Genomic DNA, 14,244 nt, shown 5'->3' with positions numbered 1-14,244 from the left:
ATAAAAATGTAAAACTTAAAAAAAAAAAAACAACCTGTAAACTTGGGCTTCCCAGGTAGCTCAGTGGTGAAGAATTTGACCAGGGATCAAATCCAGGGCCCTGGAGGGTTCCTTTCTTTCTACATCCTCACCAGCACTTGTTATTTCTTGTTGTTGTTTTTTTTTTTGATAATAACTTTTCTGTCAGGTGAGCAGTGATATCTCTTTGTGGTTTTAGTTTGCATTTCCCTAATGACTAGTGATGGTGTTTAACATTGTTTTTGCCCTGACCAGGGATTGAATCCAGGGCCCCTGCATTGGGAACTTGGAGTCTTAGTCACAACCCCCAGGGAAGTCCCAAGTTTTACATTTAAAAAAAATTTATTTGTTTATTAATTTTTGACTGTGCTAGGTCTTTGTTAATGCGTGGACTTTCTCTAGTCGTGGAGAGCAGCACCTGCTCTCTATCGTGGTACACAGGCTTCTCATTGCAGCGGCTTCTTGTTGCCGAGCACAGGCTCTGGGGCATGCGGGCTTCAGGAGTTGCGTCACACGGGCTCAGTGGCTGCGCGGGGCTCCTGGGCTCGATAGTTCTGACTCAGTAGCTGTGGCGCACTGACTTAGTCACGCTGCCGTATGTGGGGTCTTCCCTGATCAGCATATGTCCTGCATCAGCAGGCAGATTCTTTGCCACTGAGACACCTGGGAAGCCCAAGTTTTAGTTCTTTTTAAGTTTTACATTTTTATTCCAACTTTTTATTTGAAAAATTTCAGCCCTACAGAAAAGTGCAGTGAATACACTTACACCTTTCACCTGGATTCACCAGTTGTTAACACTGCCATGTTTGTTTTCTTTCATATACAGATTTTTTTCTCTAAACCGTTTAAAAGTAAGTTATAGACATCATGGCACTTCGTCTCGCAAAAGATATATTAATCCTTAAATATCCTAAAAGCAATTTGGCCTGTAAACCTACAGTATAATTATCACATTTAATATGAATACAATATACTCTAATACAATATAATGCAATATAATCTAATATACAGTATTCACAAAGAGTGAGAACAGCCACCCAGATTTGCACAGTCTGGCTCCTTTGAGTATGAGTATGCCATGCGCTGGAAGGCACTTACTGAGGTGGAAAAGCAGCAGCAGGACCAAGTGGACCGAGACATCAAGGAAGCTCGTGAGAAGATGGAGATGGAGGCTGCTCGCCATGAGCACCAGGTCATGCTAATGAGGCAGGATTTGATGAGGCGTCAAAAAGAACTTCGGAGGATGGAAGAGCTGCACAATCAAGAAATGCAAAAACGAAAGCAGCTGGAGCTCAGGCAGGAGGAGGAGCGCAGATGCCGTGAGGAAGAGATATGGCGGCAACAAGAGGAAATGATGCCACGACAGCAGGAAGGATTCGAGGGAACCTTCCCTGATGCGACAGAGCAAGAGATATGGATGGGTCAGATGGCTGTGGGAGGTGCTATGGGCATAAGCAACAGAGGTGCCATGCCCCCTGCTCCTGGGCCAGCTGGCACCCCAGCTCCTCCAGGACCAGCCACTATGGTGCCAGATGGAGCCTTGGGATTGACCCCACCAACAACTGAACGTTTTGGCCAGGCTGCTACAATGGGAGGAATTGGAGCAATTGGTGGAACCCCTCCTGCATTCAACCGTGCAGCTCCTGGAGCTGAATTTGCTCCAAACAAACGTCGCCAATACTAATAAAATTGCAGTGTCTAGTTTCCCAGAACTCTTAAAAGAAGGACCCTTTTTGGACTTAGCTGAATTCTACTCTGGAAAAGTGTTAGGGATTCCTCCCAATAGTTTAGGTCTTCCCTGCTTGTAGTACTCTAGGGAGTATGTTGGAGGCAGAGGGTAAGGGAGGGGTGATATTTAACAAATCAGCTCTATGTGGTATATTCTTTCACTAATCAATTCTGTGTGGTGCATTCCGAAAATCTCGTGTGATTGTTGAGAGCCTGCGAGGGCCAGGGAGCCATGGCAAAATGGATCCAGTTAGAGCCCCATTAATCTTAATCATTCCACTCTGTCCACCCTGTTCTGTTTGCTTTCTTGTTCTTACACCCCCTCCCCCGCCCCCCCCCCCCCTCAAGTCGGTAAAGAATCTGCCTGCAATGCTGGAGACCTGGGTTCGATTTCTGGGTCAGGAAGATCCCCTGGAGAAGGAAATGACAACCCACTCCAGTATTCTTGCCTGGAGAATTGCGTAGATAGAGGAGCCTGGCAGGCTACAGTCCATGGGGTCACAAGAGTCGGACACGACTTAGTGCACTGTCTCTGTCTCTCTCTCATACAGTGCGTATTAAAAATTTCTCAGTTGTCCCAATAATGACGTTTATAGTTATTCTTCAGCCCCATCCCTGGTTCACGATCATGAGTTGCATTAGTTACCATGTCCCTTTAGTTACCTTTAATCCACAACAGAGCCCCAGATTTTTGTTTGTTTTCATAATATTGGTGATATTTGAAGAGTCTAGGTCAGTTGTTTTATAGAATGTCCCTCAATTTGGATTTGTCTGATCATTTCCTTGGGTATTTAAATTCAGACCAAATGTTTTTGGCAGGTATAAACTATAAATTTTAACCTAGTCAAATTTGTCCATTTTTTTCTTTATGGTTTGTGTTTATCATCCAAGAAAGTCTTCTCCACCTTGATGTCATAAGGCTTTTCATCATTTTTTATTTTTTAAAAGTTATATGGTTTTGCTTTTTTTATATTTAGGCTTAGATGTTATTTTTTCTGCTTTAATGTGTTCAATTAGCATTTGTGTTACACATTCTTTTTCTGCCATTGTGTTTGTTATGAAATTACTCTGCAAATTCTAAAGACTGCATGGCTTTTGTTATGCACTAAATTGTGAAAATTTTGCATTATCTGAACCGTGCTAAATGTGTAGAGGTTGAAACAGCTCAATTATTCTGTATGACAATTGTGAACATTTTAAGATGTGTTTTTAGGAGTTTCAGCATGATATCTTGCTGTAAATAACATGAAGATATAACATTGGAATCTTTCACAAATCTGAAATCAGTGAATGCTGTATTCTTAGCCTTAAATTATTGACTTTTGCAATAGGTTTGATGAAGTAATCCTAGGAGGAATTGAGAGCTTTCAGGAAAGAAAGAAACCGATAGACAGTAGGTTATATTTAGGATACTTAGATTGACATGAAAAAATGTGTGAAATTGTATAGCCTTTGGCATTTAATTGGCACTCTGAAGTTTGGACTCTAAAAGTAGAAACCTACTATAACATTCCTTCAAACATAAAGTATTTATTACATTGTGCAGAAGTCATAAGTATGAAACATTGTGGTCTCTAGTACTATAAGTATAATTTATCATGCACTGTGTGCGAGCCACTGTTCTTAGTATGTTGCACTTATTGATGCATTAAATCCTTGTTCAAACTAACCATTTTGGAGTAGAAAAAAACTGAGGTGATTGTATAATTTGCTCAGTTTCAGAACTAATAAGCATTTGAACCAAGTTTTAAGCTTGGTCAGAATGGCTCCAGAATCTGCACTCCTTACTACAAGTTTGTTTCTATAATCTTGGTCAAATTATTTAACTTCTCTATGCTGTTTTCTTCTTCGCATAATGAAGATAATGGTACCTAATTCATATGGTTGTTGTGAGAAGTCAGATAAAATATGTATAGAGCTTAGACTAATACATGAAAAAAAAGTGAGCACTAAATAAATGTTTTATTGTTGTTTAGTTGCTAAGTTGTGTCCAACTCTTTTGTGACCTCATGGACTGTAGCCTGCCAGGCTCCTCTGTCTGTGGGATTTCCCAGGCGAGAGTACAGGAGTGGGTTGCCGTTTCTTTTTCCTAAGGATCTTCCCCACTCAGGGATCGAACCCATGTCTCCTGCATTGGCAGGTGAATCTTTACTTCTGAGCCACTGGGGAAGTTAGCTAATATTATGTTAGCATTACTAAAACATTGAATTTATACATAGCTCTGAATTTAAAAAAAATTGTTTATTTTTTTGGCTGCATTGGGTCTTCCTTGCTGCCTGACGGCTACTCATTGCAGTGGCTTCACTTGTTGCGGAGCACCAGCTCTAGGGAGCATGCTGCGGCTGCTGCTGCTAAGTCGCTTCAGTCGTGTCCGACTCTGTGCGACCCCATAGATGGCAGCCCACCAGGCTCCCCCATCCCTGGATTCTCCAGGCAGGAACACTGGAGTGGGTTGCCGTTTCCCAGGGAGCATGGGCTTCAGTAACTGTGGCGCATAGGCTCAGTTGCTCTGCTGCATGTGGGGTCTCCACAGACTAGCGGTTGAATCTGTGTCCCCTGCATTGGAAGGCTGATCTTAACCACTAGACTCCCAGGGAAGTCCCATATCTCCGAATTTTCATCAAATAAGTGAACTAAGCCATATATATGAATGTATATAATAAAAAAGTAGAACTATCGTAGTGATTATTGCGGTGCCCAGGCTCCAGAGTGCTCAGGCTCAGTAGCTGCTCCTCTTAGGCCTAGTTGCCCTGCAGCACATGGGATCTTCATTCCCGGAACAGGGATTAAACCTGTACCCGCTGCACCACAAGGCAGATTCCTGACCACTGGACCATCAGGAAAGTCCCCATCAGCTTTTTAAAAGGATATTCATGAATCATTACTAAATCATCCATTGCAAAGTATTATATGTTAGCTGAATGCAAACACAGTTCAGCTGTTACCTTTATGCTTTTGACCTTAGCTAATTATAGCAGTGTTTTGAAGAAATAAAAGTCATATGGTGGTCCCCCCTCATCCACAGTTTTGCTTTCCACAGTTTCAGTTACCTGCAGTCACAGCCAGAAAATATTACGTTCCAGAAATAAACAATTCATAAGTTTTAGATTTGGTAATGTGAGTGTGCCATTCTGAGTAATGTGGTGAAATCTTGCACCGTCCTGTCTGGGATCCCCAATCATTGACCTCCTTATGGCCCAGTAATTCAGAATAATCCTCCTGATGTATCATCAGAAGATCAAGAGTAGCCTAGCTAACACTGTGCATCTCATTACTTAGGCATTTTGTCATCCTATGTCATCACCAGAAGAAGTATGAGTACGGTAGAGGAAGATATTGAGTGAGAGACCATGTTCATATAACTTTTGTTACAGTTGTATTGTTGGAATTGTTTTATTATTAGTTATTGTGGTTAACATGCCTCTTGATGTGCCTAATTTGTAAGTTAAACTTTATTGTAGGTATATATGTATAGGGGAAAACATAGCTTATATGGCATTCCATACGATCCAGTTTCAGGCATCCACTGGAGGTCTCAGAACATATCCCCTCTTGGATAAGGGTTAGGGGGCTGCTGTACTACATATTCTCAAGCAGTCATTTAAAATGCTTTCTTTACATGCTCTCTTGTTCCTTTCTGTCAACAACTATGTTATTGTTGAAGGTCTGGTATTACTCAGAACATTCAGTTGAAAGCAACCTTCATTATATGGATGAATTCTGTGTAATGTGGCAGAGGTAATGGAATTCTAGGAGTAGCAGCTGTAAAGTGTTGAGGATAACATAAAATTCAGGTCTTTTTTGGTCTATTTTTGGAAGTTTAGGAACACATGCAATGCATTCACATTTTTAGTTACGGTTTCAAACTAGAGATCGGAGCATGTTGTTGCTTGAAGAAGAAAAACAAATTGTCCTGGCAACAGGTAGTACATTTCTCATTTGACAAGATTTCTTCTCAGTTTTGTTGTTTTCCATCAGAGAACAGGGAACCTTTTGTTCCAAGGCCTGCTGTCGAAATGTTAGCAAAATACTATAGTAATCAAACTAAGAATTTTATGTGTTTCTGAACTAAGAGTATTTCATGAAGAGTGATTTAGAGCATTAAAAGGAACCTGTGTAACATTCTTGCATTTTCAGGTGAACACAAATTAGCTTCTGAAAGCGAAATGCTCCAAATGTAGAGGTATAAGAGTTTATTTCTGCCTGTGTATTTCAAGTCTGCATTTCAGGGAACTGAGGCTACAGCAGTGAACAAAACAAGCCTTAGTCTAGGGGAGCTTGCATTTTAGAGAAAATGACTTGGCAGTACAAAACTGTCAAATATGTTAAATCTAGAAGTGTCAATCTTCAAAAAAGAAAAATAAAATAGGGTAAGAGAATAGCTAGTGATATGTGTGGATAGGTAAATGAGATTTTATTAGTTGGAATTTGTTAGCCATCTGTATCACTTGATGTGTAAACTTAGTCTTTTACACAAATGTAAAATATGGGCAAATGATATAAAGAACTGTGAATGAAAAATGAGCAAAAAACTCTTCCTTATAAACTAAAAAGATAGGAGTTAATGAAACATTTAACATTTATACATAACATACTTTTAAGGAGTCTTACTGGAGAAGGAGTTGGCAGCCCACTCCAGTATTCTTGCCTGAAGAATCCCATGGACAGAGGAGTCTGGCAGGCTACAGTCCGTGGGGTCACAAGAGTCGGACACGGCTTAGCAACTAAACCACCACCACCACCCAAGGAGTCTTACTTTTGGGGAGAAATTAATATTCCTTCATCTTAAATTATGTGATTATTGTCTTTCATGTATTTTATGATTAGAAGACACAAAGGTTACAAGAATACTTGCAAAGCTGTATTTTATTTCAAAGTGCTGTTCTTTGATTTAGAGGTGGCCCTATTAACTACATAAACAGTGATTTAGATTTTTAGTGGTATTATTAGACAAATTATTAGACAAATTAATTTGGATCTGGCTTCCCTTGTTTTCCAGGGACCGTATTTATAAGTAAATTGGTTTGTGGTCTTGTTACAGAAGGGTCCCTTGATGGCAACATACTGATGTAACCAACTAATGTACCTCTACACTTTCTTGGTTTTACTGCTCATCTGTCAAGGATTAGGATTATCAAGAGTCATGTGTAAAATGTTAGTGTGATACCAGGCGTACATATGAACAATATAGCTTTAACTTTTCTTTTTCAATTTACTATAGTAAACTATAGTAGTTTAATATGTGTAATATTCAGTTACTAATGATAAAGAGTCCGCCTGCCAGTGCAGGTGAGCAGGCAACACAAGAGACACAGGTTCGATTCCTAGACTGGAAAGATCCCCTGGAGTAGGAAATGCACCCCACTCCAGTATTCTGGCCTGGAAAACTCCGTGGACAGAGGAGCGTGGCTGGCTGCAGTCCATGGGGCTGCAAAGAGTCGAACACAACTGAGCACAGTGCAATATACAATGAAAGTTGTGTTTTTGAAAATAAATTTCAGGCTAAAGTGAGGAAATTTGAAAAAGCCATTTAAAAGTATCCTTTCCATTCAAGTCTCAGAGCAGTGTTCATTGTTAGAATGAGAATGGTTGATTATAAAACTTATAAATTCCTAATTTTATATTGCAAACACAAAATAATTTGCAGTGAAATTTAGTAGAACACTGAGTGTTCGTATTACTGTTATCATTATATATTGCCTATAGTGAAACACTTAGACCACTGAAAAATGAATATTTGGTTCAAATTGCTGTGTGAATTAAACACTTTGCCTGATGGATCTGTGCTACATACTGAATTGAAGTGCTACTCACTTCTTTCCAGGTGAGCTAGCTACTGGCATGACCTGAAACAGACGTTAAAATGACCTTGCTAACCAGGCTGCAGATAACTCACAAGGCTTACCCTGCCGTTTCAGTTACTCTGCTTCCTGTTTTCAGAAGTTGCCTAGAGCTTTGGGGGCAGCTGGTTTCCCCTTGTTTGGGGGAGGGTGGTACTGGTGGTGAAGGGAACTATAAATATGTATGTTTTGCCTGGGAAATATTTTTAAAGTGTGATACCAAAGTATTTTGAATGCCTGAGAGTTCAGTTGTTACTCTTCAGATACAACTATTTTGCAGGCTGGATATTTTATATTGAAGCAAAGTACTGTTTCAGTATAAGCTGTACCACTATTGCTTGAAAGGAACTAAAATTTGAGCCTTTTATTCAACATTAGTCACTGCTGTACCTTACTGAAAAAACTACTCTTAAGCTTGACATTGTAAACAGGCGACAAACAAAATGTTTACCTATTTATTGGAGCACTCTTTTTTTTGCCATATGATAATCATCTGTAATTTTATTGTTCCTATGAAAAATAGTTCAGCATTAGATAGGCTGGCTCTGTGAATAGAGTCCAAAAGTCTGTTACAGTAACACTTACGTTACAGTAACACGTGTGTTAGATAAGATCATAGGAAAACTATTAAGTAAGGAGCTTTTTGAAGATGATTTAAGAAAATCTCACCCCTTAGCCTTCACAAAACTGTATAGACTTCACGGCAGATTTTATTTCATATTAATGATTTTATGGTTAATCATTTATTTTTATGTTTTTTGTTGAATAAACTTTTATGTTACCTTTGCTGAGACTTTGTAACTTGACTTTTTAAAATAAAATGTGTTTTGTTTAGTCCTTGAATGATCCAAGAAGGTGCTTTGAATTTTTCCTACAAATAGTTTGAAGAAAGTAATAGAAAAAAGAAATTAAAATATATGGAGGAACTCTTTTGTTAGTATAATTACTACTTCTAATTTGTAAGGAAGGAGGGAAAGAAAAGCCTGCCTTTTTAAAAACAGTTTTATTGAGGTATAAATACAACAAACTGTATATATTTAGAGTATACAATAAATTTTGACATGTGTATAGCCATGAGACAGTCATCATAGCTGAGGTAATGAACATATCACACCCAAAAGTTTCCTCGGGCCCTTCCACCTCATTCCTCACTCCAGGCAGCCACTGATCTGCTTTCTATCACTGTAGATTAGTTGGCTTTTTCTAGAATTTTATATAAACAAAACCATATAGTGTGCACTCAATTTTTTATCTTCTTTCACGCAGCATAATTTTGAGATTAATTCATGTTGTGTATCAATAGTTCTTTCTTTTTTATTGCCTAATTGTATTCCATTGTGTGGATAAAAGACCATATGTATCCATTCACCTGTTCATAGATGTTTGGGTTGTTTTCACTTTCTGACTATTACAAACAAAGCTGCTATGAATATTCATGTACAGGCATATATGGATGTATGCTTTCATTTCTCTTGGACAGTTACTTAGGAGTAGAAAGATTGGGACCTAGAGTAGGTATGTTTAAAAGAAATGCTGGGAGTTCTCTGGTGGCCTAGAGGTTAAGATTCTAGGCTTTAGCTGCTGTGAGTCTTGTTGAGTCCCTGGTCAGGGGACTGAAATCCTACCAGCTATGCCGCATGGCCAAAATAGAAAAACAACAAAAAAGAAACGGCAAATTGTTTTCCAAAGTGCTTGTCCCTTTTTTTTTTTGTTTTTTTTTTAAGTTCTCACCAGCCATGTATTAGAGTTCTAGTTGTTCTATATCCTCATTAAATTTGGCATGGTTAATCTTTTTTTTGTTTGTTTTGGCCACACTGTATGGCATGCAGGATCTTAGTCCCCTGACCAGGGATTGAACCCCGTGCCCCTTGCAATGGAATCACAGAGTCCTAACCCCTGGATCACGAGGGAAGTCCCTGGTCAGTCTTTTTAATTTTAGATGTTGTAATAGGCATGTAGTAGAATCTCATTATGGTTATAATTTGCATTTCCTTGATGATAAATGATGTTGAGTATCATTTCTTGTGCTTATTTGACATCTGTATATCTTTTATGATGAAGTGTCTGTTCAAGTATTTTACCTGTATTTTGATAATTAGATTCTTTGTCTTATTGTGTGTTGTTGTTTTTAATGATTTAATTAATTTTTTGACTGTGCTGGGTCTTGGTTGCTGTGCAGGGTTTCTCTTGTTGCAGAGCTGGGGCTGCTCTCCAGTTGTGGTTGCAGGCTTCTCATTATGATGGCTTCTCTTGCTGTGAAGCAATGGGCCTTAGGGCACTCAGGCTTCAGTAGTTGCAGCATGAGGGCTCATGCTGTAAGAGTTGGACCATAAAGACGGCTGAGTGCTGAAGAATTGATGCTTTTGAACCGTGGTATTGGAGAAGACTCTTCAGAGTCCCTTGGACTACAAGGAGATCAAACCAGTCAATCCTAAAGGAAATCAGTCCTGAATATTCTTTGGAAGGACTAATGCTGAAACTAATACTTTGGCCACCTGATGAGAAGAACTGACTCATTGGAAAAGACCCTGATGCTGAAAAGATTGAAGGCAGGAGGAGAAGGGGACGACAGAGGATGAGATTGTTGGACGGCATCACCGACTCAATGGACATGAGTTTGAGCAGGAAGTTGGTGATGGATGACAGTGAAGCCTGGCATGCGGTAGTCCATGGGGTCGCAAAGAGTCAGACATGACTGAGCGACTGAACTGAACTGCAAATGTTTTCCCCCTGACTGTAGCTTATCTCCCCCTTCCCACCTAAAGAATGATAGAAAACACTTTAATGGAAACACAATATGAAAATAAAATTTTGTTTCATTTATGTCCTCTGTTAGCCATGAAGAGAGACAAGTGGAATATATAAACAAAGAGTCAATATTTAAATTTCCAAAGGGAATGAAATATTTTTGTATCACTCATATACATATAAACCATAATGTTCAGAACATGACATGTAATGCCAACCTAACAGTAAGTTGATTTATTGTTTATCTATCATATCCTCACTTTACTGAGGTCTGTGAACAAATGCTATTTCCTTATAGATTTGACTGTTGAGTTTCAAGCCAGCTGTTTCAGTCTCCTCTTTCACCTTCATAGAGGCTCTTTAGTTCCTCTTCACTTTCTGCCAGTAGGGGTATCATCTGCATATCTGAGGTTGTTGATGTTTTTCCCAGCAATTTTGATTCCAGCTTTTGATTCACCCAGCCTAGCATTTTGCATGATGTACTCTTCTTAGAAGTTAAACAAGCAGGGTGACAATATACAGCCTTGTCATACACCTTTCCAGTTTTGAACCAGTCTGTTGTTCCGTGTCCGGTTTTCAAGTAGCTTCTTGACCCACATACAAGTTTCTCAGGAGACAGGTGAGGAGGTCTGGAACTCCCATCTCTTTAAGAATTTTCCACAGTTTGTTGTGATCCAACAGTCAAAGGCTTTAGCATAGTCAGTGAAACAGAAGTTGATGTTTTTCTGGAAGTCCCTTGCTTTCTCCGTGATCCAGCAAATGTTGGCGGTTTGATCCCTGGTTCCTCTGTCCCTTTGAAACCCAGCTTGTATATCTGAAAGTTCTTGGTTCACATGTTGCTGAAGCCTACCTTGAAAGACTCTGAGGATAACCTTGCTAGCTTGTGAAATGGGCTTCCCTGGTGCCTCAGTGATAAAGAATCCTCCTGCCAATGCAAGAGATGTGGGTTCGATTACTGGGTTGTGGAGATTCCTTGAAGAAGGAAATGGCAACCCACTCCAGTATCTTGCCTAGAAAATCCCATGGATAGAGGAGCCTGGTGGGCTACAGCCCGTGGGGTCGCAAAAGAGTTGTACAGATCTTAGCAACTAAACAGCAATAACAACGTCCCATTTTATACACACACACACACACAACATTTTCTTTATCTAGTCATTTGTCGATGGACATTTAGGTTGCTTCTATGTTTTGGCTATTTTGAATACTGCTGCTATGAACATCAGGGTGCATGTATCTTTTCAAATTACATAGTTTTACCTGGATATGTGCCCAGGAGTGGGATCGCTGGATCTTATGGCAACTCTGTTTTTAGTTGTTTGTTTTTAAACCTCAGGCTAGAGGATGGACTTTCTTTCTTTAAATGAACCTTTTCATTAATTAATTTTTTTGGCTGTGCCACGTGGCATAGGATCTTAGCTCCCCAGCCAGGGACTGAACCTGTCTGTGCCCTTGACATTGAAAGGTTGGAGTCCCAACCATTGGACTGCCAGGGAATACTCTATTTTTAGTTTTTTAAGGAACCTCCATACTGTTTTCCATGCTGGCTGCACTAGTTTACATTCCTCCCAACAGTGTAGAAGGGCTCCCTTTTCTCCACACCCTCTCCAACATTTGTTATTTGTATACTTTTAAATGATGGCCATTCTGACTGGTATGGGGACTTTCATGCATTGGAGAAGGAAATGGCAACACACTCCAGTGTTCTTGCCTGGAGAATCCTCATGGACAGAGGAGCCTGGTAGACTATAGTCCTTAGGGTTGCAAAGAGTTGCAATGAAGCCACTTATCACACAGACTAATAACAACAACTTAGTGGCTTTGACTATTCTATCATTTGTGTGTTTGTCAGTTAATTTTTCTTCTCACTATGTATCATATTTTCCTTTTTCTTAGCATGCTACTAATTTTTAATTGGATGCCATACAGTATACATTTTACCTTGTTCAGTTCAGTTCAGTTGCTCAGTTGTGTCCGACTCTTTGCGACCCCATGAACTGTAGCACGCCAGGCCTCCCTGTCCATCAGCAACTCCTGGAGTCTACCCAAACCCATGTCCATAGAGGCAGTGATGTCATCCAACAATCTCATCCTCTGTCGTCCCCTTCTCCTCCTGCCCTCAATCTTTCCCAGCATCAGGGTCTTCAAATGAGTCAGCTCTTCGCATCAGGTGGCCTAAGTATTGGAGTTTTAGCTTCAACATCAGTCCTTCCAATGAACACCCAGGACTGATCTCCTTTAGGATGGACTGGTTGGATCTCCTTGCAGTCCAAGGGACTCTCAAGAGTCTTCTCCAACACCACAGTTCAAAAGCATCAATTCTGCGGCACTCAGCTTTCTTTATAGTCCAACTCTCACATCCATACATGACCACTGGAAAAACCATAGCCTTGACTAGACGGACCTTTGTTGACAAAGTAATGTCTCTACTTTTTAATATGCTGTCTAGGTTGGTCATAACTTTCCTTCCAAGGAGTAAGCGTCTTTTAATTTCATGGCTACAATCACCATCTGCAGTGATTTTGGAGCCCAAAAACAAAAGTCAGCCACTGTTTCCACTGTTTCCCCATCTGTTTCCCATGAAGTGATGGGACTGGATGCCATGATCTTCGTTTTCTGAATGTTGAAAAGCCAACTTTTTCACTCCCCTCTTTCACTTTCATCAAGAGGCTCTTTAGTTCCTCTTCATTTTCTGCCATAGGGTGGTGTCATCTGTATATCTGAGGTTATTGATATTTCTCCCAGCAATCTTGATTCCAGCTTGTGCTTCATCCAACCCAGCGTTTCTCATGATGTACTCTGCATAGAAGTTAAATAAGCAGGGTGACAGTATACAGCCTTGACGTACTCCTTTTCCTATTTGGAACCAGTCTGTTGTTCCATGTCCAGTTCTAACTGTTGGCTTCCTGACCTGCATATAGGTTTCTCAAGAGCCAGGTGAGGTGGTCTCGTATTCCCATCTCCTTCAGAATTTTCCAGTTTATTCTGATCCACACAGTCAAAGGCTTTTTGGAATAGAGGAGTCTTAAAATGTAGTTTTAAACTAGTTTTTAAAACTAGTTTTTAACTAGAGTCTTTTCTTTTTGGCCACTCCTGTGGTATGCAGAATCCTAGTTCCCCAACCAGGAATCGAACCTGTGAACCCTGCAGTGGAAGCATGGAGTCTTAACCACTGGACTGCCAGGGAAGTCCCTTGACTAGTACTAGCCAGTATCACAGTTACCTAACTAGTATTAGCCAGTACCACAGTTACCTAAAGGGTTTGGAAGTTTTGATTACTTCAGAAACATTACAGACCTAAATATATATCCAAAAGAACTGAAAACTAGTACTCAAGTAAATGCATTGTTCATACGTGTTCATAGCAGTATTGTTCACAGTAGCTAAAAGGTGGAAAGAGTCCAAATGTCTATTGATGGATGGATGGATAAACAAATTGTGGTACATACAAATGGTGGAATATTTCTTATTCAGCCATAAAAAGGAAAGAAGTATCTGAAACATGGTACAACATGGATGAATCTAGAAAACATGCTAAGTGAAGGAAGCCAGACACAAAAGCTCACGTATTATATGATTCTGCTTATATAATACATCCAGAATAGATCAACCCAAAGAGAACTGGGATTGGTAGTGGCCAGGGGGTAGGAGGGATGGGGGGAAACTGCTTACCAGGTAAGATTTATTTTTTCATATTTATTTGGCTGCACCAGTTCTTAGTTGTGGCACGTGGAATCTTATATCTTTGTTGTGTGTAGCATGTGGGATATCTAATTCCATGACCAGGGCTTGAACCCAGGCCCCCTGGATTGGGCATGAGGAGTTTTAGCCACTGGACCACCAGGGAATCCCTGAGTAAGGGGTTTTACTCTGGAGTGATAAAAATATTTTGAAACTCGGTAGAGGTGGTGGT

The 14,244-nt window shown here is 40.0% G+C and overlaps 1 protein-coding gene and 1 pseudogene across 9 annotated transcripts in view; both read left to right on the top strand.

The window, feature by feature from the left end:
- NT5C2 (5'-nucleotidase, cytosolic II) overlaps positions 1-14,244 on the top strand; it is a 149,517-nt gene that overhangs the window by 60,471 nt on the left and 74,802 nt on the right. The window lies entirely within an intron of this gene.
- On the top strand, positions 1,007-1,809 carry LOC132658447 (non-POU domain-containing octamer-binding protein-like; annotated as a pseudogene).

Source organism: Ovis aries, chromosome 22 (assembly GCF_016772045.2).
Source record: "Ovis aries strain OAR_USU_Benz2616 breed Rambouillet chromosome 22, ARS-UI_Ramb_v3.0, whole genome shotgun sequence".
In the NCBI taxonomy this organism is placed as follows: domain Eukaryota; kingdom Metazoa; phylum Chordata; class Mammalia; order Artiodactyla; family Bovidae; genus Ovis; species Ovis aries.
Note: the sequence above shows the minus strand (reverse complement) of the source record. Positions and strands in the feature narration are given on the sequence as shown.